General features: G+C 43.9%; 1 long non-coding RNA gene across 1 annotated transcript; it reads right to left on the bottom strand.

Moving 5' to 3' along the window:
* Window positions 1-9,439: 9,439 nt before the first annotated feature.
* Window positions 9,440-16,153, bottom strand: LOC145505647 (uncharacterized). The gene is made up of 2 exons (XR_014053191.1): window positions 15,867-16,153; window positions 9,440-14,106 (listed from the first exon to the last, which is right to left on the bottom strand). It is a non-coding gene; the product is annotated as an uncharacterized LOC145505647 (long non-coding RNA).
* Window positions 16,154-25,437: the final 9,284 nt, after the last annotated feature.

Raw genomic sequence — 25,437 nt, 5'->3', positions numbered from 1 at the left:
GCAGTTAATTGAACAAAGACACTTGTGATTTCCAACACTGGCCACTGTTTCTGCAGCCATTTGGCTCAAACCTCCAGGTATTGACCATCAGTCAGATGTCTCATGGCGTGAGTTAGAAGTCCTCAGTACCTGATTCATATTGCTCTCTGGGGTCTTTGCCCATTATGGAAGGAAAGAGATGGAAACAGATGGAAAAGAAAATCTGTGGTGTTTGAGACGACTGGCCATGGGATATTTCTGCACTCAAATATATGCTTTGAGGTGTGGACTGACCAAGAGTCCTATAACAGCCCAGACTAAACAGGCATGGGTTGGGTAAGGGATGCTCACGGATCTGAGCAGGTGGGAACTGGGCAAGAAGCCCACTCATGGGAGTTGGAGTTACACAGGCTTCTTGCAGAACCAGAAAAGAGGGAGAGGATGACCCATAGCTGGTCTCTGGTTTGCTAATGATGGACCAGGCTGTGAGTACCAGGTAAATTATTGGAAAAGTGTCTACGATCAAAGTGAAAGTTGGCAACTTCTTAAGTGTTCCATTGAGGTTTTGTTGTGGCGTAAACACATCCTGGTGAGCTTACGAGAAAAGGTAGAGTGAGAGGCACTCAAAAAATTCCCAAGGAAGTTGGCACAATGTTTCACTGCTCCAAACATCAAGCTTCAGTTCTTTCATTTGAGGCTGTCAACTCTTGAGTAGTTTGGCTTTAAACATAGGGATATAACTCCCGTGCTAGTGTCCCTCTCCTTGAAAGAGGAAACCAAGCGCTTAAGCTTCCTGGGGTTTTTAACACCTTTCTTATTCCTGCTTTTTGCAAGCTTTCTGGTTTGCCCAGCTTTGGGAAATATTTGATACACATTCTAGTGAGGAATTATGGAAAATGAAGACTAAGCTCTTCTATAGAATAGTCACAGGCATTTCTAAGCATGTGAGGATCTTTTCTGCATGTAAAGCACTTGGAGGCAGTAGCATTTTCCTGATTTTTTTTCTTATTCCTTTACTAGTCTTTGGCACAAGAGAATGACACTCAAATCACTCCAGGTCATTGGAGAATTGTCCTCCACAGGACTTGCATTATGGTGGAGTGTTGTAGTCTGCAGACTTATATTGGACATCTGCTCAGTGGCTGACCTGGAACCAGAATTTAGAAACCCCAAGTGGGTTAGCATGGCTGGCCCCATTAACCCTGGTGAAATAGCTGGGACCTGTCCTGTGTGTGTGTGTGTGGGGGGGGGGGTGGTCATGGAGGCTATCCTTGATCTTTTCAAATGCAGTTTCAGATTTCTCAACCCTGTCTAAAGGCTCTACTTGTTCAGCCTTAAAGACTTAGTATAAAAGCTGAGTCATAATAAAGAACACTGGAATCGAATTCTATAGTATCCTGCTAATCCCAAAAGTCCTTTTATTTCTTGGTTTTGGGGAGAGAAAGTATACTTCAAATGCAGTTAGGGTCTATTAGTAGCACCCTGTTTGAATATTCAATGTCTTAAATATTTCACTTGGCATTTATGCTTTAGGTATTTTGTGTCTTATGTCACTAATTCTTTAAAGCAGGCAGAGGCTGTCTTACTGTCCTGGTTGATTAACAGCATATACCCTTACCAAGTACTACATAAGTGCCAAGTAAGGCTTGAAATTTTGGTTTGGTGTACGATTATTTCATTTGAAGTTTTATGAATTGAGCCACTTGGATCTGAGAATCCATGGCTCTGGTAGCTTTCTCTTTAGATTTCTGGGAACGAGTCTGAGAAAGCTGTTCAACTAGAATATCAAATTCAGAGGAGTCTTAGAATCTACGTTAAGCATTGTTTAACTCAGATACTTAAGGTATCTTTTAATCTTACCATAATGGTAGAGTTAAATAGGCAGACATTAAAGACCTGACAGATAAAACTGCTCGAGTTTTGGAAGTTTTTCAAAATGGCCTTAATCCTAGGCACTTTTGTCAGGCTCATGCATTGTTGAAAAATACACCACTCAACACATTTAAAGAATAATTGATTGTGGAGACTGTTAACCAATATTTGAACATCTGCTTGTTCCCTTCTGCTCACTCTAGAAAAATCAGGATCTTTCTAGTCAATGGCTTCCATTCCTTCTTTAGACATAAACTCTCCCATCAAAAGATGTATTAGTTGATGTAGATTGAAGATAGGTTGGTATGTTTCAATGAGATCAGACTGTTGGACATTCAGTGGAATCCTCTTAACACTGGCAAAGTCCTTTGCGTGTATGTAACTCTGCTTCAGTCCAAGGCGTATATGGTTGTTTTGGTGCCGTCCTCACCGAGCCTAAGCTTTAAAAGGGGCTGGTATTATAGGAAGGCAGTAGGGCTAGCCCTCTTGGGGGGTGGGTGTCAATCTTTGTATCAAAAGGAAGTACAGAGAGATGTACAACAGGGAGAAGGAGAGCCTTGTGTAGACAGAAGAACATGAAGGAGTGGGGGGAGAGAGCTCTCAGAAGCCTTAGAGAATTTTTCCAATTTGGAAATCCATTGAGATAACCGAGTTTCACTAAGGGAAGCAATAGTGGATTCACCGTTATGGTGGTGGTGGTTCAGTCACTAAATCGGGTCTGACTCTTTGTGACCCCATGGACTGCAGCTTGCCAGGCTTCCCTGTCCTTCACCATCTCCCAGAGTTTGGTCCAAATTCATGTCCATTGAGCCAGTGATGCCATCCAACTATCTCATCCTCTGCTGCCCCCTTTTCCTCCCGCTCCCAATTTTTCCCAGCATCAGAGTCTTTTCCAATGAGTCAGCTCTTCGCATCAGGTGGTCAAAGGATTGAAGCTTCAGCATCAGTTCTTCCAGTGAATATTCAGGGTTGATTTCCTTTAGGATTGACTGGTCTGATCTCCTTGCTGTCCAAGGGACTCTCAAGAGTCTTCTCCAACACCACAATTTGAAAGCATCTCTGTTTGGAGGCTTCAAAATAGCAATTGAAATGTCTTACATTCTTGTCTTGTTCCATAATTTTCTCTAATTGAGCATGCAAATACACTCAGTAATCACAAATGAGCTGCAAGTGGGCCAACAGCTTCAAGTTGTCATGGGTGATATTAGTCCAATGTGACAAATTGAGGAAGGCCTGTGAGTTTTAAACATAAGATGAGCCCGAGTCCTGGACAGCAACTGCCCGTCAGAAGTGCCCTTAGAAACCAAACTCCCTATAGCTAAGTATTCACCAAGATGGATTCCCATTCCAGATGAAGTTGACCACAGAGGTCATCCAGATAAAGGCTTAGAACCATGACCAAAATGGGAGGCTTGGACCAAGAGGAGTTAAACCCCCATGACTCAAAGCCACTAAGCAGATGATGGAGCACAAGGGACTGTCATAGGTACATTATTTGTGTCTGGGAGTGCTGGAAGTAAAGGTGAGTCACTTTAACTCCTGCTTCTGACACCACAAAATCTAACTAATCAGGTCGAGGTGTTCATCAAGTGTGCCTTAATTAGCAGGATGCCTAAGAACTACAGTTTGGGAGACACAAATACCATATGATCTCACTTGTGTGCGGAATCTCAAGCATAAAGAAACAGAACAGATGGGTGTCTTGTTGCCAGTTGGGGGCAGCAGTAAGGGTTGACCAAATGGCCAAAGAAAATTAGGGTACAACATGCAGTTCCAAGATTTGAGGCTGTTAACATTCAGCCTGACAACTGTGCTAAGACTGCATTGCCTACTTGAAAGTTGCTGAGGATAGACCATAGTCCTCATCACAAGGAAAATTTAGTAATTATGTATAGTGACTAGATGGATTGTAGTGATCATTTCACAACACGTACTAAATCATGCTGTATATCTGAAACTAGTATAACATGTGCATTAGTAATATCACACTACACAGGAAGTAAAAACAGGAGAAAGGTGAAACCTTGACCATAGAGGGGTTGCTTTTCAAGGATGAGGTGACCCATGGTACACGAATCTCCTATGGACAATAGGGGAATCTGCTTACCAGGATGAGGGTTTTCTCTTGAAGTCAGATATGGTTACCTCCACCTTTTGCAGGCTTCTGGCTGTGACCCTTGGAGGGTGGCCTAGTTTCTGCATCCCAGAGTGGTCTTTGCTCTACTTTGGAATGCCTATCACTGTCTTGTCTTGCCCAGAGGTAAAAGCAAGTTCACAACCAGAAGTTGCATGGTGTCAATACAATGGGCACACTGTAGTACTTACTCTGGAATGTGAAACCAGCCCTTCCTGGAGAAACTAGTCCTTGAGGAGGAACCACAACTCCATGTGGTGGTGCTGAGTGACAGGCTTCTCTCACAGACAGCTTCCGTGCCAGAGAGCAAACACTGCCCAACCTCAGGGGTCTACAACAGGAGCTGTTCGTTCTTGTCCTCATGTCTGGGGGTTGAAGGGAGCAACCCCGTGCGCTCCTCCGAGACCCCAGTATGTTGAATGGCCAGTTTCCACTGATTTCCAAACAGTTGCTTGGTTGTGCTGGCTCTGTTATTTATTTCCTGTCATTTCTTCAGCCTGCTCTGTGGTGGTGAGCAGTCCAGATCCAGGAAGCAGTCAGACATTGAGCCAGCAGGAAATGGTGGTCCCACACCGCAAGAGAGGCGCTGCTTCCGAAAGGACTGTTTAGCTATGAGTCTTTTCAAGAAATGACCCTCCATCTTGTTCACTGCAATGCCACTTTGCCAAAAGTCTGGACAGAAAAATATCCCATCTTTTCCCCCTTCAGTTGCATAAGGATCAGGTGACGTAGTCTACTTAAGAGCGAACTGAAATCCCATCCTGGCTTGAATATTAACCCAGGTGCAGAAGCTTGACAACTTCAAGCAAGTGCCAATGTGTTTAAGTGGTTCCATCTTACTGACGGGACCCTACCTTCCTGACCACCGCTTGTTCCTCCATTGAGAGGAAAATAGCATGCCTCCTCTTCTGCAGGAGTGGTCAGCAGAGCTCATCCAGCCTGCTTGAGCTCATGCTTATTCCTCTCAGTTTCTCTGGCATTCCTTGCTCTGAAGGAATAAACTTAGAGATGGAACAGCCTTCAATTCAAGGGCCAAGTTATCCCATGCTGGGAGTGTGAAAAGAAGCCATCGTAGGGAAAATGTGGGGTCTTGAATTCTGTCCTGTCCTGTGCCTCGACTGGTCCAGCCAAGGATGGGAACATGGGACAAGGGATTGCCACCTCAGTTATGTTTTTATTTATCTGGAAATGTGTTAATGCATTTATGAAGGATAGTTTCATTGCATAAAGAATTCTTGCTTGGAAGTCTTAGCATTTTGGATCTGTGGGTCTAATGCCCCCTTGTATCTGTAGTCTGAGATATAGGGCATTAGTCTTATGGAAGCTACCTTGTAATTGAAACACTGCTCCTCTCTTGCTGTTTTCAAGGCTCTGTCTTTAAACAGTTGTACTGTGAATTCAATTTGGGGCTTGATTAAACTTCTTGGTTCAATTGTGAACTTCTCAGCTATGTCATGTTTGGTCAACTTGGGAAGTTTAGAGCCATTTCTTCAAATAGTCTTCTCCTCCTTGGATTACCCTTATATATATAAGCTACGAATGGTATGTTTAATAGGTGCCTGAAGCTGTGTTAATTTCTTTCCCAGACTATAGCCTCATTCAGCCTGTCATTCTTTCACCAGCTTAGACCTGCCAGTGAGTCCCTCAAGTGAATTTGTTATTGTACTTTTCAACTCCAGAATTTGTATATGGCTCTTAAAAAATGATTTCTATTGATGTTGTCTACTTGAGGAGATGTTCTCATACTTGTTATTTTCACGTGATTTCTTTTACCTCTTAGAAGGTATTTAAAATAGCTCATTTAAGATTTTTTAAAAATAAGTACAAATCTGGATTTCCTCGGGACAGTGTCTACTGACCGAACTTCCCCTTGTGTGTGGAAATGTTTATTTGTATGCCTCAGGTTTGTTCACTTAGATGTTTCAAATGATGGGCAGGTCTGGAGATGATGGGCTTCTCTGGAGATCATATTCCCTTACCACCAGGATTGGTTTTCCTGGGAGTTTTCTCAGCTTTTCTGACTAATGATGCAAGGTCTTAATTCTGTACGTCCAGCCATTGAACTGTTATCTTAATCACCTAACCATGAGACTGCTATCTCCTTAGATGCTTTGGATCAACAAGTCATCCAGTTGTGGGTGAGGGGCTGTGTATGTGGGGCATACCTTGAATTCTCTGGCAGTTGTAACTCAGTTCTTAGTTTTTACTCCCCACTGTGAGAGCTTTCAGGTCAGCAAGGAGTAAAATGAGGAGGGTTTCCTTGGATCTTTTTTTTAGTGTGGGCACAGCCGTGCGCCTGTGTGAGGCCTTCTAAAGTCCCAGAAATATGCTGGACCTTTTTGCAAAGATCGCTGTGAACAGCTCCTTTCTTCTATCAGCCTCTTGTGTATTAATATAGAGATAGCATTACCAGATGGATCAGACAATTTTTTATAAGCACTTGGGGAATAGTGCTGTTTTCAGTGATCCAGCTCTAAATAAGCTCAACTAATGCCAATTCCAAAATAAGACTTTTACTGGGGAGTGCTCAATGGCTCAAATTGTCCTGACTTCAGGGGCAAGGGATTTTTATGAAGATCCAAACTCAGTTTGCCTCTACAATGGCTGAGAAGCTGACATTTTTCTGCAGCTAGTATGGTTGTGAGGCTGATTTTAAAATCTACTCTGGAAACTGGGGAGAAGATTGGAATAAAGCAATTTAGAGTGCCAAGAGGCTCACTGTTCTTAGTAATGATTAGCTATATATATATAATTTTTTTTTTTTCCTGCAGTAAACACTCTTTGGATTGTTGCAAGCCTCTGGTTAGCTTCCAGCAAAATGAACTCTGACAACTTTGTCACTGTGCTCAATGCTTTCATGTAGGAAAGGTCTTTGGAGATTCTTACTCTGCCTTTCTGGAGATGCTTATTCCACTCTGCTGGTATTATTGGAGAAAATCCTTGCAAAACTATTTTTCTTTGACTTCTGATCACAGATCTTGAGTGTACGGGGTGTGATGCTTGTCATGAGACCCTACTGGATTGAACCTAATTGATGGTGGTTCTTGTCTACCTGATACCCTTATTCCTCTACGGGTTCTTTCTCATCCTAGACGTCTTGGTGTGGTCAAGGGGATGTTTCTTACCATACAGCCTTTCTGGGAGAGGTTGGCTCTCCAACCTACCCCAGACAATTATCACTGAAACGTGATACATGGGGAGTATTGACCGTTGCCTCAGGGCCCTGTCTTAGGGTTCTGAAACACTTGGCTCCGCTCTGAGGAGGCAGTGATATCTCACAGGGCAGCATCAAACATTCACACCCAGGAAGCAAAGGACTGAATGCAGAACGTTTTGTCATTAGGTCTCCTCTGTAATTTTTAAAATGGATGCTTTCGGCAGATATAGGGTTGTTCCAGACAGGCTGGGGATAGTGCCTCAGGTCGGCGACATCACCATCTCTGAGAAGGCAGGGGACCAATCCAAGACTCATGGAGCAGGTAGTTCTGAAACTGTTCCTGTCACCATAGTATTATGTTGCTGGGCTTAATTAAGTTCACTGAGGCCCATATGAACCAGAAGTGCTCCCACTGAGAATGTAAGTAGTGGACATTCTTGGTCCCATGATCACTGTGCTTCTGGGGTGCTCTATTCCCCCAGAGGGGGGCAGATCAATTCAGTCTGCAGAGTTTTCATCACAAGGGGTTAAGGTTGCTCTTCAACAAGGGATGAGATGTTTGAGGTTGAAACTGACTCCTCACTTGCATTCTGAATTTCTCCAAGTTTCATTCATTCATTCGTTCATTCACAGAGCAGCAAACTGAGCCACACTCGATCTCAGACTGTCTCATTGAAGACTTACCTAAAGGATCACAAGGGCAGGGCGTGCAGGTGGAACCCTGTTTCTGTCCCACCTCCCCTGCCACCAACACCTGCTTGTTCTCTTGAGAATAATGGGCCTCCTCTCCCACAAGAGTGGTCAGCAGAGCCAGTCCAGCCTGCTTGAGCTCATGTTTATTCCTCTCAGCTTTTCTGACATTTTTCTGTGAAGGAATAAACTAGAGATGAATCAATGGGAGTGTCAATTCAAGGGCCAAGTTTTCCCTTGCTGGGTATCCTGTTCTGTACCACATCTAGTCTGGTCAAAGATGGGAAAGTGGGCTGGATGTTTAAAGACAAAACCTTGGAAGCATCAAAGGCAAAGCAGCCCATCACGTGTAAAGGAGCATCAATAAGATTGACGGCTGATATCTCAGACACCAGAGACTGGAAGGCATTACAACCACATATTGAAAGTGAAGACTTTTAAGAATTACTTAACTAACCAATACATTCTTCAAAAACAAAATATTTCTAGATAAATAAAAACTGAGATGAACCAAAACAACAATCCCCTGTCAGCTCCTATCAATGGAACTCCTGTCAGGGTTGGCTGAAATGGGAAATGTGCTGTACGCCCAAGGCTGAGCAACCTTCTGAGACTTTGGTGAAAATCCATGGACTGAAAAATGAGTTGAATTAGGAGCTTGCCAGGCATATTGCTGTCCCCCAGGTTGTGCCAAAAAACAAACTGGCACAGAGAATGCAGCATGGAACATGCCTAGCCTCTGCCACCCCCTGACTCCAGAAAAAAGTCAAATCTCCTAGGTTCTCCTTTTAGAGAAAGGGGGATGGGCTTGGTACCTGTGCAGTAAGTCTATGATGATTCCATAGCTCAAGTCCCAACCTCTTGTGATGCTGGCTTTTCCTCTCCTCCAAAGATATTCCTTCTACTTCTACTTCCCAGTTGCACCTGACAAGTGTTTGACAACTCTGATAATTTAACATTTTCATTGGATTCTAAGGATCGTTTTACTCATCTCGTTTGTTTAAAATCTGCTGTAAGATGCATATACATTGTTTAAAGATCTATGATTAGATCTGCCTTGACCATGAGATCATAAAATTCATATTAGGAAGAAATGTACAACTCAGCCCTTCATGGGATGAAAGGGCTGCTCAAGTGTTAGGTTTCTACAGCGGCGTGACTTGGATGTCACGTTATTTCTAGTGGCTTATACCAAACTTTTTTGGTACTTAGGGAGAAATAAAATCTGAAAGATTTATTGTTTCCATTTAGTGTTTGAAGAATATACTTTTCTGAGTTCTAGAACAGTCCATTTTTCATTTGATTTTGAGCATTTTATACTTTTTTTTTCATTTTATACTTTTTTTTTATAGGAAGAGGAATTATTTCTGCTGACCTTCCTTCACCTCTTGGGGCTCCCACACCCTACAGTGAGACTGCCTCTGAGTGTGCTCCCTCCCCACTGAAAACACTCCTGGTTGAATCGGTGTTAAGAGCAACATGTCCTTAAACCCTTCCTCGTGCTTGCATTCCTTGGCAGAACCTAATACAGGAGTGTGTCACGGTCTTCGTAGCCCGGGACCTGGGGACTGGAGTCGACGAGAAGAGGGACACAGGGGACCCACGTCTCGAGTGAAACAAGGGTACTTTATTTGCAGAAATGCATGTTTATATATCTTCAATAAAATGATTACTCGGCCATTAAAAAGAATGAAATTTCACCAGTTGCAACAAAATGGATAGTCCTTTAAGTACAAGGTCGCTGAAGGGAGTCCAAGCAGGCGCCCTTTTCCATGATCTCAGTCCTGAGAACTGCATGCAGCTCTGCTCATTCCTGTTCTCCAGGAACTGATAAGGAGCAGAGAGTCCTTGAGGAATGGCACACAAAGGAAGAAAACACTGGGTCCCTTAAAGTTGAACGTCCCCTGACAGGAGTGGTTGGATTAGACACTGTCTGGATCCTCTAAAAGTAATGCTTCCAAAGATACTTTGCTTGGACTTTTGCCCACAGAATTGTGTACGTGGGTGGGTGGGGGCAGCAGGTTGTGACCCTCACCATCTGAGCCCCTGCTGGACAAGCCTAGATCCTTTTATCCTCATGTGCCTGCAGTCCTGTTAAGTCTCAAAGTTCTTTTCTCATGGCAGACTACTTGAGCATCTGGGTGAGGTTTTTTTCCATCTTCTGCCTTCCCAGGAAGAGTCTTTTGTACCCATAGAGCTCAAGCAAGACCTAGTGGATGTTGATTACATGCACAATATTTATCATGGGCCTGGATCATCAGTCAACTCCCATACCTCTGGCTCTCGGACTCAGGGTGTTTAGTTTTCTTCCCTTTGTGGTGAAGGACTGAAGTCAGGAACCCATTGATTTGCGTCTGCATTCTCTCCCAATGGGAGGCTGATCTCGGGCGGAGCTGCAACCCAGGTTGCCTGGAGGACTTGTCCCAGGTGTGTCCTCATTGAACCCCAGCTCTGACATTACTTAGTGTGGTAATTTGGAGGAATGCTGAGTGAAAGCCTAGATAGGAATTCATCTTGTAATTCTGCCTCTAAGTTAGATATCCTGGCAGTCTTTTCTGTCAGGTTTCCTACACAATTCCTGGAAAAAGCATTTCTAAGAATGGCTCTAATCAGACATTTTCATCAGGCTGTCAATGCATTGTTGACCATGTCTATCAATGATTAAGACTGAGAATTTGGGGAGATCATTAGCATCTGCTTATCCCTTTGTGCCTATTCTAGAAAAATCATCAGTAGGATCTCTCCAATCAGCATCTTGCATCCCTCCTTTAATGCATCTGCTTGTGTGTGTGAGGTTCTGTCTAATAATAGAAATCTGAGTAGCCAAGCCGATACTTTAGTGAAGAGGTCAAATTATCTGGCAAACTCAGTGGAATCCTTTCACGTTGGGAACGTCCTTAGCTGTGCATGTAATTCTGCCTTAGTCCAAGAGACTACAACCTGTCTGTGCTGAACCTGGACATATAAGGGGCTGTCATTACAGGAAGGCAGTATGGTTAGCCTTCTGTGGGGGGTGAGTGCTCTAGTAGGTTCAGAGGGGTGGGCAACAAGGAGAGCCTTGTGGATGTTGAGAGGAACAAGGAAGGAGCAGGGGAAACAGAGAGGGAGCGGTCTCAGAAGCCCTAGAAGATTTTTCCAATTTGGAAATCCTTTAAGACAACTGAGTTTCTCTGAGGGAAGTACTATGATGCTTGGAGACCTCAAAATACCAATTGAAATAGCTTTGCATTCTTATCTTGTTCTATACCTTTTCTCCAATCAAGCATGCAAATAAACACAGGAATCACAAATGAGCTGCAAGTGGGCCAACAGAGTTTCATGTTGTCATGGGTGATTTTAGTCCAAAGCAACAAATTAAGAGGAGGGCCTGTAAGTTTTAAACATAAAATGAGCCATAGTTCTGGACAGCAGCTGCCCATCAGGAGTTTCTGTGGAAACCAAGCTCTCCAAACTCACCACCAAGGTGAAGGTTTCCCTTTCCAGATAAAGCCAGCAAGAGCAGACACCCAAGTAAAGGCTTAGAACCATGACCAATGTGGGAGGCTTACCCATGTTGGGTGGACTTACTCCCGAGAACCTACGCTACTACTACTATAATGCAATTCAACTAATACCGTCTTGTAAGGAGGTGATGATAAAGGGCCCTCTTGGACACCCTACTTGTATCTGCAGCAGTGCTGGGGATAGGGGTAAGCCACTCTGGCTTCTTCTGACACCACACTGTGTCTAAGAATAATCAATGTCAAGGCTACATAGAAGAAAGCTTTATTTGGGTCTAGGAATTGCAATTTGGGAGATACAGATTCAGGTGAAACTGAGTATTCAAGGGAAAAGTGTTGGGTCCTACAAGATAATTAATTTGTTTTGCAAAAAGTTATGACTGACACAGAAAGTGAATATTTATCCTTAAAGGATAAGCTGCCTGCCTTTTTTTTTTTTTTTACCCCTGGTTCTCATGTCTCTAATTATAACTGCTTGAGTCTGCTTTCTGGAACACTGGAAAGGCCTAGGAGACTACAGCCTTTTATCAACCAACAGGAGATAGGAAGGGACTTCTGTACCAAGGAAGGTTCCAACAACATCCTGTTTCATGGGATTTGATGATATGAAATGTTGTCCAGCCTGGTTGATATTTGTATTCATTGTAGTGTTATTACAATAGCCAAGATAAGAAAGCGTCCAAAGTGTTCATTGGCAGATGAATGAATAAAGATATAATAAACACATGCTTGCACATTCACACACAGGAAAACTATTGAAGGCATGAGAAATGGAATCTTGCCGTTTGCAGCCAAGTAAACGGAACTTGAGAGCATTATGCTCTGAAGTCAAAGGCAAACACAGTATGATGTCACTCATGTGGAATCTACAACTTAAAAACTCAGATACAGGCAACAGATGGGTGTTTTGCTAGAGTTAGGGAGCAAAGGGGCGGCAAAATGGCTGAAGAAAATCCCAAAGTATAAACTTCCAGTTATGCAAGAAGAATATGGTGTACAGCATGGTAATTCTATCAGTGATGTATAGCATGCTTGAGAGTTGCTAACAGGAGAAACCTTGAAGTTCTCTATACGAGAAAAAAAATCCTGCATGTATAGTGAGCTGTACATCTGAAGTTAATATAGGCTATCTCTACCACAATATTTAAGAAGGAAGAAGTAGAGGGAAAAAGAAGAAAGGGAAAACCCTAACCTCGAGGGGAAGGGTTGCTTTTCATAGGGGTGACCCATGATCCATACAGGAATCTTTCAGGGAGAACTGACATTTCCCAGGAGGAGGGTTTTCTCTTGAAGCCAGATTTGGTCAACCCCACCTTTCTCAGTCTTCTGGCTGGCCCTTGGGAGGTGGCCTAGTTATTGCGTCCCAGGGTGGTCTTTGTTCTACTTTGGACGGTGTTTCACTTAGCTTTTACCTTTGGACAAAACAAAGTTCACACGTGTTGTGTGATGTTAACACCGTGGGCTGCACTGCACTATTTACTGTGGAACATGAAACCTCTTCTTGAGGACAAACCACAATGCCAGGTGGCAGTGCTGAGTGACAAGCTTCTCTCATAGACAGCTGCTGAGCCAGGGAGCAAGCAAGGCCATATCTCTGGGGTCTACAGCGGGAGCTGGTCGTTCTTATCCTCACAGGTCTAGGGGTTGGGGGGAACAGCCCTGTACATGTGCGCTCTTTTGAGACCCAAGTGGGTTGAATGATCAATTTCCACTGAGGATCTCCTAGTAGGGAGGTGCTTCGTTGGCTTTGCCCCTGGTATTTCTTCAAACTGTTCTGTGGAGATGAGCATCCAATGAGACGTAAAGAAGCAGTCAGACATTGAGCCAGGAGGAACTCGATGGTCCAACACCACATCCTCCAAAAGGACGTTAGTTACGAGTCTTTTCTAGAAAAGACCTTCAGTCCAGCTCACTGCAGTGCTGGATTTTTGCAATTTGCCTGGGCAGGAAGACATTGCCTCTTTCACTTCAATTGCATCATTCTTTTTGGAGTGAACTGAAATCCAGTGTCGTCTTGTATATTGGCTCAGATGCCTGACAGCCCACAGCAAGAGTGGGTGTGCTTAAGTGGCTCCCTCTTACCTAAAGGATCACAAGGGCAGGGCATGCAAGTGAAACCCTGTTTCTGTCTCACCTCGCCTGCCAGCAGCACCTGCTGTTCCCTAGAGAGGAGATTAACATGCCTCTTCTCCTACAGGAGTGGTCAGCAGAGTCAGTCCAGCCTGCCTGAGCTCATGTTTATTCCTCTCAGCTTTTCTGACATTTTTCTTTAAAGGAATAAACTAGAGATGAATCGATAGGAGCATCGATTTCAGGGCCAGTTTTTCCCATGCTGGGTCTCTTGTCCTGTACTATATCTAGTCTGGTCAAAGATGGGAAAGTGGTCTGTGAGGGGATTGTTGTCTCCATTTATCTCAGTTTTTGTTTATCTAGAAGTGTTTTGTTTTTGAAGGCTGTATTGATTAGGTAAATCTTAAGTCTTCACTTCATTTTCAATATGTGGTTGTAATACCTCCTGGTCTCTCTGAGGAATCAGCTGTCAACCTTATTGAGGCTCCTTTAGCTTGTGATGGGCTGCTTTGCCCTTGATGCTTCCAAGGTTTTTTCTTTAAACATCTGGACTAGGATATGTCTAGCTGTGGGTCTAGACATACTATGGAAAGTGTAGGAAAGCCAGTGGGTTCCCATGGAGTGTTTCAAACTTGAAACAAAAAAATCACTAGCTGCATTGATTCTTAACTCAGGCAAGGCCACTGTCATGACGTCAGGTACCTCTGGAAGATACAGAGAGCTCCCACAGGCCAGGAACAGGTTAACTCTATCCCTGTGTAAATTTAACCTCCCTTTCTCAGTTAACAAAACTGGGCTGCTGGTGGTGGCAGAGCAGAAATTAGAATCAGGAAGTTTCTGCCTGTGTCCCTTAGGGGATACCCCAGTGTGGATCATGGGCCTATGTAGAGTCACACTGGAGACATCTCACATCGTCTTCTCCAGGATATCAAGCCTTTTATCAGCAGGACTGTCCTCCACCACCAGGCTATGCTACCTTCTGAATGCCTCCTCCAGCACCTCCAAGAGGTTTGAACCATGTTTGCCCGGGAAAAACTGGGAGTTTTAGGCTCTACTAAGGGCCAGTGCTAGTGTCTGATCCAAGGAGCTCCAGAACTTTGGGAGGTGTCACAACTCCAGTCCTGAGCAGATAAAGCCCTGCTGTTGAGATGATCACAGCAGTCTAGGTACAACTGGTAGACTCACTGTAACTGGGGCCAAGGAGAGGTTTGCCCAGTAGGCAGGACAGGTCATGCCTGGCACCAGAAATGTACCTCATCTTTGGGATGGGTCTGGCTTAAATGTACTCAATGGGGATGGATGATGAGCAGATTTTCACTGCCCACAAATATCCTAATATAAGGTGATTTCATTTCTATGTTAAGGGGCAGATGATGCTGTGTGCATTGTTTCTTAAAGGAAAAACCGGGTAACATGCTCTAGGTAACTGAAGGGAAAAGGGGATCAGAAATTAAATATGGAATGTCTGTGCAAAACTAGTGAAATGTCCAATATTCTGTGTGAATATTCTAGACACATTCTAGACTAGTGTCCACTAAAGTGAAGGCAAAGCCAAAGACACTTCAAGTTCTGGGTAAATTAAGGCCAACGGATGTCTTTCTGGGATAGCTTTGGGTTTATCCAAGTGTTGTTATTCTAACTATATTGACATCTCATGGCACATTATTTCTACATTTTTACAACATGGGGAAAGAAACTGAATATCTTGGCAAAGGTAAAGGAGTCTAGGAGTGACATGGTAGGTCTTTTGTGTCTGGAACGACTGTTTATCAGATCTTCAAGGGTTACAATATGGCTCTTGGCCCCTCGTTGAGGTTCTAGGAAACAAGATAACAGGGTAGTACACAGGGTATTCGTTGGGGAGCGTCCTTGAGATCCACCCTTTGGATAAGGGACAGGACTGAGTAGAGTGAGAACTTGAGCTGCAAGGTCAAGTTGTCCTACAGTTACAGCTGACCCTGTAACGAAGCTCTGGAGTTGAAATGGGCCATCAGTCAGCACATCACAACCCCCCAAATAGGGGCTCTTTATGCCTACCTTGATCAGTTATTGGGTATCAGTTCTTTCTAGAAGGGCATGATCTAGGGTGAGAAAGCAACTGCTACAGAAGCTGTCCCCGTTAGCTGAAATACTCCCAGAAGCTAGGACAAGCTTTTTCTTGAAAAGGGGTCCGCTGGTTATCTTTGTCTAACACAGTCCATTCTTCAGGCCCAATCCAAGACACTTTGTATACACTTAACAAATAATTCCTCTGATAATCAGAAGAACTCCCCCCCCCCTTTCTGAGTGAGGACAAACGTGGGAAAGGCAGAGCTAGAAGGATAAACTAAGGCCTCAGTTGCTCTTGTGGGTGGCAATGTTGTCACCAGTGATCACTGTCTTCCAGTGGTGGCTCCACCATTTACCTTCTCTACCATCCCATTGATTCCCATCATCCTCAGCAAGCTTGATCTGGTTGACTTACCTGGTGGCTTAGACTCTCATCGCTGGAAGGTCTGAGCCCCCGGTCATCATGTCCTCTCAGCCTCAGGTCGCTTTTTGCTCTGTCTGTTCATCACGGTTAGGAAAGGAGTACCATCAAAGGCCCAAGGGGGTCAACTGTGTGACAAATACGTTCCTGCTACCCTAGCTGTGGCTCAGCGACACTACATTCCCTGCTTGTTGCCAAAATCTTGGCTCTCTGCACCAATGCCAAACAGAAATACAGGGACAGAGTTATGCAGGAGAATAAGCACAGTAGGCTAGTGCCTCAAGAACTGTGCTCACCCTCCCCCACCCCCTCTGAGTGGTGGTGGTGTTCAGTCACTTAGTCGTGTCCGACTCTTTGTGACCACATAGACTGAAGCATGCCAGGCGTCCCTGTCCATCACCATATCCTGGAGCTTACTCGAACTCACATCCATTGACTCGGTGATGCTATCCAACCATCTCATCCTCTGTCATCCCCTTCTCCTCCTGCCTTCAATCTTTCCCAGCATCAGGGTCTTTTCAAATGACTCAGCTCTTCGCATCAGGTGGCCAAAGTATTGGAGTTTCAGCTTCAACATCAGTCCTTCCAATGAACACCCAGGACAGATCTCCTTTAGGATGGACTGGTTGGATCTCCTTGCAGTCCAAGGGACTCTCAAGATTCTTCTCCAACACCACAGTTCAAAAGCATCAATTCTTTGGTGCTCAGTTTTCTTTAGGGTCCAACTGTCACATCCATACATGACTACTGGGAAAACTGTAGCTTTGAGTAGACAGACCTTTGTTGGCAAAGTAATATCTCTGCTTTTTAATCTGCTATCTAGGTTGGTCATAGCTTTTCTTCCAAGGAGCAAGCGTCTTTTAATTTCATGGCTGCAGTCACCACCTGGTGAGTAAGGAGAGGTTATATAGTCAGGTAGGGATATGTCATAAGGATCAAGGCAGTAACAGTCTTCATTTCTCCTTTACAAAATTTCAAAAGGATGGGGTTGCTGACAAGGTTAGGCTGTGTGCAGGGTCTTAAGTGGTCTATCTACTAATCTTAATGAGCCTCTCAAGCCCTTTAATCTTGGTGGTTTCATTGCTTCTTCTCCTTTGATTAGCAATGGTTCTGCCCTTTGGAATTAAGAGAAACTCATGGAATCTGGAGTCTTGCCTATGAGGAATAGGGGACAAAAAGGCCTCTGTGTCCACAAGCCCCACAGGGCCCTGTTTGGCATCATGCTGATCAGTCAAATACCTGTGACAAGTTGTTGACTCTTCTTGCCTGCCTGTCCCGGGAAACAAGGAACAGAAGATGTCTGCTGGGAGAAGAATTCTCCTTTTGGGCTCTGCAAGTTTAGAGCTCCTGGTCCCTAACGTTGCATGGATGGAAAGCATCCAGTCCTCAAGTGGGTCATGAGTGTGTTAGTAAGTGGGGATCTTCCTGCATTTGCCCACTGGTTCCAGGTGTTCTGATGAGTGTCACAGCATCATAGAAAAGTATGTGAATCACAGTATATGTTTCATCCTGGAGGATGGCATCTATCCTTAGAGTATTGCCTCTGAGATGGCCTGACCATAGGTACCCTGGGAGTATCATTTATTCTCTGGAGCCAGCAGCTGAGTAGTGGTATAGCCTGTGATGAAATCAGTGAATTCCATGGTTATAGTCCATGCCTGCCCTTTGGTCACTTTGAAATGGATGCCTTAGTCTGATGTGATGGTACTGATGGTTCTGCAGGATACCATATATTGGGTCTGATGCTCTATGCCCTTTGATAGTGGTGCTGGCTAAACACCTCTGGGCAGGGACTTCACATACCAGGAATGTCTATTTTTCTTGTTATTTCCAAACACTGGCGCTTAAGATAACAGCCCACTGTAGTCAACTTTATAGCAAGTGACTTGTTACTGTCATGAGAAAATGTGCTGTTTTGGGTACTCAGGACTTGACTGTTGTTGGAAAGATAGACATTCAGAGGGGATAGAAGATGCTGTGAAATTCTTTTGCTTTGGAGCCCACAAACATCACTGTCTCTGCATGTGTGGCTGTTGTATTGTGGGCCACCCTAGTGCTGTTGGCATGATGGATATATGCATAAGGGCTAGATGCCATCAATTGGCAAAGTCAGTCTTCTTGGTTTATATCTTTTACATGGTGGTGCTTCTCTGGAGGATCTCAATACGTGCTGCAAAGATCTTTTTACTCTGTGCCCACCCCTATGTCCACCTACCTACCCTTACTCAGGACCACATTGCCCTCAACCCTTCAATCTTTTTCCTTTCATGTCCTTCCCATCTGCCACTGCCCATGAGTCCATATGTATTCTAATGTCGGGTCACATCTTCTTCCACATGAAGTAGGTGGTCAAGTAAATTGCTGGGAGTGCTATCCATTGGGATGGGTTTTCCTTCTATGATCCTTCAAGGTTGACCCTTGAGTGAGCTTTGGAGCAGTAGGCCTCCACTTGTACCCACTGAGGTGGGTACTGAGGTGACTTATTTTAAATCCAGCAGTACACACTTCTATATTTAAAATGGATAACCAACAAACCTATCGTATAGCACATGGAACTCTGCTCAATGTTATGTGCTAGCCTGGATGGGTGGGGGTTTGGGGGAGAATGGACACATTTGTATGTATGGTTGAGTCCCTTCAGAAAAAGACTGTCTCTTCTGACAAAGTCAAAATCTCAATTATCTTAATCACCTAATGACTAGTTATTTCCCTGCATGCTTTGGACAAATATCTTTTCCAATTATAGATGAGGTGCTGTACATAGAGGGCACACCTTTTAATTCTCTGGTGGTTGTAACTGTCTTAGCCTTTCCTCTCCACTGTGAGAGCCATAAGGTCAGTAGGAAGAGATTACGGCTTTCTCAGATCCTTCTATGATGCAAGCACAGCCATTCACCTGTGTGTGTAGCCTTCTGAAGTCCCAGAAATATGCTAAAGCTTTTCAAAATCTCATACGAGCATTTCATTCCAGTCTTTCAAGTTTTGAGTTAGCCTCTCATTTGCTCCACCTGGTAATGCTTTCTCAGATGTCTATGTTAAACAACTGCTATTTTTTTAAAAAATTATTTTTTTAACAATTCTAGAGCTGGATCTCTGGAAATGGCACTATTTCCTAAGTAAGATCAACTAATGAATCTCTGATAATAGAGCTATGACCTGTCTGGCACATCCCAATAAAATAGTTACTAATTTCTGGAGCAAGGGATTTTTATGATGATCCAACCTCAGTTTTCCCCCCATGATGTTCTGATAGACTGCTCTTTTTTTATTCTACCTTGGTTCTGAGGCTGATGGTTTTTAAGTCTGCTACAGAGCTAGGGAGAATATTGGAATAAGAAAGTTAAAATGTCACAAAGCTCATTGTTTTGACTAAGTATTAGCCACACTTCTTAAAAAATGGTCTCTAAATTGTTGCAAGAGTTTGGTTAACTTCCAATGTACTAGAAAAGTTAATTTGGGGAATTTTTCATTGTGCTCACTGTTCTTATGTAGGAAGATTTTTGGACATCTTTGTCTTTCTGGTAGTGCTTATTCCACTGTATTGACATTATTGGGGAAAATTCTTGCAAAATTATTTTGACTTCTGATCATAGCTCACTTTGTGTTGGGTGTGTGACGCACATCATGAGAATATACTGGATAGAACCTAGGTTGACATTTTGCTCTTGTCTGACTGACATTTTTTGTTTCAAGAAGGGGTTCTTTGCTATCCCAGAGGACTTGGGGTGGTTCAAGGTGATGTTTCTAAATATCCAGTTGCTGCCTAGAAAAGGTTAGCACTCCAACTTACCTTTATGCAATTATCACTGGAGGTTGATGACATGGGAAATATTTGACTGCTGTCCTGGGGGCACTTGTGTTTCCTCAGGCTTCCAACACATGCGCTCAGAGGGCAGCACCTCACATTCACACAGGGAAGCAACGGTCTGAAGGCAGAAATATTGTCACTAGATGCCCTCCACAATTTTAGTGGATGCTTTTGGAAGAAATAGGGTTGTCCTAGTAGGCTGGGGACAGTGCCCAAAGTAGTTAACAGCAGCATTTTCTCTGAGAACACTGGGGCTCAATCCAAGATTCATGGAGCAGACAAGAGTTCTGAAACCATCCACCACGATACCCCGATGCTGGGCTCTACTAACTTCATTGAGGCCCAGTTATGACCCAGAAATGCCTCCACTGAGAATGTGACCAGTGGACATAGTATGTCGTTTTGGTCCTCGGGGATAAGTTCGCTGTGCTTCCTGGGTGCTCTGTACCCCCAGAGGGAGGCGGATCAATTCAACCTGCCCTCATCACAAGGGATTTAAGGTTGCTATGATTTTTCTTAGTGTGGTGAATGGGTTGAGAGACAACTGAATGAATATCAAGCTGGGAATGCTCATTGTTTGCTCTTCTTGTGCAGAAACAAATTCTGTAGCCTTCTGACCACCAGGAGTCAAGTACTATGGGACAATGCTCAGGTGCCCATGCATCTTAGTAGGTAGTTTCTTCTTGTGCTGCTTTTTGGATGAGCAGATGGGTTCTTATTAAAGTGTCTCCATCTGAAGCTCAATCATGCCTTTAAGTAGTAGCAGCCTGTATTGTCACAGAAAAGGATTTTTTTTTTAAGAATTTTCTGATCCTGGTTGGTGCTGTATGTTGGGAATTTACCCAGAAGTGAAGGTCTGAACTCAGGAAGCACAGAGTAAAAATTTCTGCCTTTCTTGGATGACTTTCAATGCCTTTGGTACCAATTGAGATGTGTCCTAGATAGTCTGGGGACAGTGCTGACTGGTCGATACCAGCACCTTCTCTGAGCAGGAAGGGCTCAGTGCTCCAAGGAGAAGGGTTCTGAGTCAGTCCCATTACCTCAGTGTTAGAATCCTGGACTGCAAGACCAGTGGGGCAAAGTGTGAGCTGGTGGTACCTTCCTAGATGAGCAAACAGCTGCTGGTGTTGCTTTGGTGGGTGTCAGGGGGTGTTCAACTTTAAGGAATTTAATATGCTATCTCTTTCCTTTGTGTGCCGTTTCTCAAGGACTCGCTACTCCTTATCAGTTCCTGGAAAACGGGAATGAGCAGAGCTGCATGCAGTTCTCAGGACTGAGATCATGAGAAAGGGCCCCTGCTTGGATTCTTAATGCCTTCATCTGTAGGTTGGAATGCTAGGACATTGCTAATATTGCTTTTATTCTCTTGTTAAGTGCTGCCAGGAGAATAGTTGTGAGGCGTATTATTTGAAATAAACTTTAGTGAGTTAGTATGGATTCCCTTGAATATAGAACGTGAAATAACAATTTTGGACAGGCACTGTATTCACTTCTATTGCTTGTGTAACTAAATGACCACCAGGTTGCGGGCCTAAGTGAAGACAAATTTTATCTTTGAGTTGTAGAGATCAGAAGTTTGATATGGGTCTCTTTGGGTAAAGTCAAGTTTTTGATGGGGTTTGCATCCTTGTTGGAGATACCAGGGGACAACAGTTGGTTTCTCTGCTATATCCACCTTCAAGAGGCCCCATAAGTCCTTGGCTTGTGGCCTCTTCCATCTTCAAAGTCTGCCCCTCTTTCAACTTTGGAGTGAGCAATGCATATGGAAATCTGACTCTTACCTCACCTTGTTTCGCTCTTGTGAATACACTGGAGCCATGTTGCATCATCCAGGATAATTCCCTTGATGTAAGGTCAGCTGATAAGCAAACTTAATTCCCTCTTTCAACAAACTCCCCCTTGCCATGTAACATACCATGATTACAGGTTCCCAGCATTAGGATGTTAACAGCTTTGGGAGTTCCTGTTATCTGTCTACTTCATGGAAGTTATCCCCAGGAAGCCCAGAGGAATGGAGAACCTGAGATCAGTTGAAGGGAGTCGCCCCTGAAGCAGTAATGCAGCAGGTCATCAATACAGGTGACTGGTACTCAGTCCCACTTGGAACCTGTGAGGTGCCATGCAGAATGCAGCTTACAACTGTGCCTCCTGAGGTCAAGAGTCTGGTCATCTGCCCACTAACTGTATCTGCTATGTTCTTTGTTAGCTATCCCCTCCCTGAACCGCCTGTTCCCCTGCACCGAGATGTGACTCTGGCAGAGTTTGCGTCCTTGTTGCAGATACAAGGGGACAGTTTGTTTCTCTGCTATATCCACCTTCAAGAGGCCCCCACAAGTCCTTGGCTTGTGGCCTCTTCCATCTTCAAAGTCTGGATCCTCTTTCAACTTCAGAGTGGGCAGTGCATATGGAAATCTGACTCTCACCTCACCTTGTTTGGGGGACAGAGGGTCAGGAAATGGCAGAGTGGATGGAGCCTCCTGGATTTCCTTTGTGGCAGAAGAGGGACTAGTTCAGTGCTGCTTACTGGGAGCAAGGGGCTCCCTTTTCTGTCTTCCTGTGATGGAGACTTTTCCTTTTTCCGGGAAAAGATTTTTTTAGACCATGTAGATCCTATTTAGACTTATTCCCAGCTTTGCCTCCCACAATGTCTGCTTGTATTAAATATCTTGAGAAGCCAAAAATTAAAATCTCACTGTATTCAAGGATGACTTTTTATGACTCATTCTCTTCCACAAATAGATGAGACTATTCTAAGCATGGAAAACTAAATCTTCTTCATTGAAGGTCTCCCTTACAAGTCGTGAGTCATTCTAAGATAAATATTGTAAAAATTCTACAACTAATTCCCTCATTGGCATATGATGGAGATCAGCAGGTTTTGATTCACAATCAGGTAAATACTCTGATGTCAACTACTGTATCTCAGTGCTATATAGCTCTATTGTTTATGAGGGTATATGATCTAAAATCTGTTACTATTTCATTTTGTTAAGTATTTTCATTTTTTTTTTGAGACTCTAAGAAATGTCTGCCTCTCACTTGAAATGGAGAAATTGATATATATTTTTTAATGATAAGAATTTCCTCTGATATTCTACCTCCCTCAGCTCCCATGAAGTCTAGTGACCCTGGTCTGAACATGTTCCTTTCCCCAACTCCCTTGTTTAAAACTTCTGAGACTTCATGAGAAGGAAAACAGGATGTATTGAACCCTTTCTCCTCCTGGCTGTCCCAGACAAGCCTAGACCTGGATGGATCAGACCCAGAGCTGGATTCTAGAGAAAGCTGCTGACAAGTGTGTGGCACTCTGGCTTCTTGGTCAACTGTGTGGTAATTGACCATCATCTCAGCCCCTGCTTGACAAAGCCTGTGTCCTTCTCTGACCCACGTCTTCCTGAAATTTCTAGTCTTTGGTGCCCATATGAGGGTCATCTCTAAGCCAGAGTATTTAGATCATCCAGGTGAGGTTTCTTACCACCTACTTGCCCTGGGGAAAGAGTCGCTCTATTTTGCCCCCAGAGGTGTGGATGACAAGGTCAGGATTTATTGTGGGCCTGGGGTGCTCAGGTGCCCTCCATCTACCACGCCGTGGGCCCACATCTTGGTCTTCGACACTGTGCTGTGGGCTCTCTGTGGGGTGGCAGAGAGCTGAGGCTCAGGGGTCAGTGGTGTCCACACCAGGTGCAGGGCTGAGACCCCGGGTACCCTTCTGTGCTAATGAGCTTAGGTTGAACTGATATGGATGCTGCGTAATCATGATACAGCTGTGACCTCTTAAAGGAGCCATTCCTGACTTTTCCTAACAGGGTGAGTTGGTTGAAGATAATGAAATGAAGGATTTGTCCAATAGGAATAATGCTTGCCTGACCCTTTCCTCTGAGGTAGAACCAATGAAGCCTCCTGGCTCCTAAGCAGGTCCTGTGGCAGGTGCCTACTCATTTGTCTTGATTGGGCAGTTTCCCCTTTTACTGCTTTCTCAAGAATGGGTGTCATTCATTGGAAATAATTTCATAGGTGGTAAGCCCAGTCCTGTGATTTTCCTTAATGTTTTCGAAGACAAACTAAAACTTGGTTTTTAGGTTTTCATGATTCTGAGTAGTCCAGCGTGAATCAGGATGGACTCGATGAGGAATCCAACACTGGATATTGTCTTTCTCAGTTCTCAGAAAAGCTAGTTATCAACGTGTTACAGTTCTTCCAAATGGAATCAGGATCAAACTCTGCATTCTCACCATTAAGGTTGATATTTTGTACTGATGGAAGTAGTGACTTAGTTCTGTCATATTTACAGTCTGTTACCTCCTGCTACTCCTGGCACACGTTCTGTAACTCAGGTGAGCTGTCTGAGCACAGCAGGGACCATGGGTGAATGGATTCCGTGTCCAGCATGAAGTAGACCATCAATGTCTGTATTGTTCTCTACTTCGTACTCTGGGGGCCCTGGCAGTTTGAGTGATTGCAATGAGACTGTACTGTCTTCCACACTTTTGCCTCTCCTTTTCCTCATGCTTCTGGGATTGTTCTTAAACCTGAATCTTTAGCCACACTTTCTATCATTCATATATTTTTACAGAGCATTTCAACACTAGTGTATCTCTCAATTTCTTGACCTTTAATTTCTTCAGGGGGGAGTATAATTTGTCTGCTTATATCTCATGCTCTTTATGCTGCAAAAAAATAGATGAGGGTCTAAAATTAGATCTACCTAATTTCAGATCTCTTACCTGTTTATAAGTTGCTGAAATCTACAACTCTTTCCTCATTGGAACATGACGGAGGTCAGGGATGTTAGATTTCCACATTAGCATGAGTATTGTATCATGTTAATTATTGTATATATTTGCTACATACCTCTTTTTAAAAATAATTTTCATTACATTTTGGTCTCACCAAGTGGCATACGGGATCTCAGACCACCAAACAGGAATTGAACCCACGTCCCCTGCAGTCGAAGTGCAGAGCCTTGACCACTGGACCACCATGAATTCCCCTTCTATTCTTTAGGGGCAAGTATGATCTAAAATCTTAACATCTAGTTCTCATTAAAGTACCTTTTTCTCCATTCGCTCCTACAACTGCCTATATGTCACATGAATTTCAATAATTTGATGTACTTTCTTTTGTGGGAGAGAATTCACTTTCCCCTCCAAAATTTTCCTTCCTTTAGCTTCTGTAAGCTCTCAGGAGCCAAGCCAGTTTGTCTATCCAACCATTTAGAACTCCTAGAATGAACGAGAATTTGTTTGAAACCCTTCTGCTTGCAGTTGGGGATGGGCTAAGTCAGGATGGAGCAGACTCTGGGTTGACCTCAAATGAAAGCTACTGCCAAGCCCATTTGGCTTTGACATTGTCTTCAGCTGTTCCGGAAGTGGATCCCCACCGACCCACCTCATCATCTTCTGATTCCCATCTGCCTACTGTTCCTGTACCTTATGCATCCATGTGGGTGTCATTCCTAAGCCAAAGTATTCGGGATAGTCCTAGTGAAGTAGCAACCACTTCTCTGGGAGAGATTCACTTCCTTATACCCTGAAAGATCCACTGAACTGAATGTCTGTATTTATTGTGTACCTGGATCACCCCAGTCTCCTTTATGCTCCAATATCTATAGCTCTCAAAGACATGTGTTCAGCCTTCTGTGCCTTGAGGTCTGATGGATGTGGGCAGGGCTGAGGTTCAGGACTCAGGCTGTCTGGAGTGTGTGTGCAGGGCTGAGCCTCTTATAGTTCCCATCTGTGACAGACAAGGAAAGCATTG

This window comes from Giraffa tippelskirchi, chromosome 1 (genome assembly GCF_054371585.1).
Source record: "Giraffa tippelskirchi isolate mGirTip1 chromosome 1, T2T-mGirTip1v1.2.pri, whole genome shotgun sequence".
In the NCBI taxonomy this organism is placed as follows: Eukaryota; Metazoa; Chordata; class Mammalia; order Artiodactyla; family Giraffidae; genus Giraffa; species Giraffa tippelskirchi.
This window is presented reverse-complemented; position numbering and strand designations above follow the sequence as displayed.